Source organism: Cherax quadricarinatus, chromosome 17, assembly GCF_038502225.1.
Source record: "Cherax quadricarinatus isolate ZL_2023a chromosome 17, ASM3850222v1, whole genome shotgun sequence".
In the NCBI taxonomy this organism is placed as follows: domain Eukaryota; kingdom Metazoa; phylum Arthropoda; class Malacostraca; order Decapoda; family Parastacidae; genus Cherax; species Cherax quadricarinatus.
In genome coordinates this window covers 13,922,512-13,922,873 of record NC_091308.1, presented here as the reverse complement: position 1 = coordinate 13,922,873, position 362 = coordinate 13,922,512, and positions in this window count along the sequence as shown.

The window sequence follows — 362 nt, the reverse complement described above, 5'->3', positions numbered from 1 at the left end:
CTGCCTCTGTCCGCCTTGTCTATTTCACGCAGTATTTTATATGTTGTTATCATGTCTCCCCTAACCCTTCTGTCCTCCAGTGTCGTCAGGCCGATTTCCCTTAACCTTTCTTCGTAGTACATTCCCCTCAGCTCTGGAACTAACCTTGTCGCAAACCTTTGCACTTTCTCTAATTTCTTGACGTGCTTGATCAAGTGTGGGTTCCAAACAAGTGTGTGTGTGTGTGTGTGTGTGTGTGTGTGTGTGTGTGTGTGTGTGTGTGTGTGTGTGTGTGTGTGTGTGTGTGTGTGTGTTTGCTTTAAGAGAATCTCTTTTATGTATTATCTGTGTGTGCTACAAAGGGAGGTGGTTCATGTTGTCAC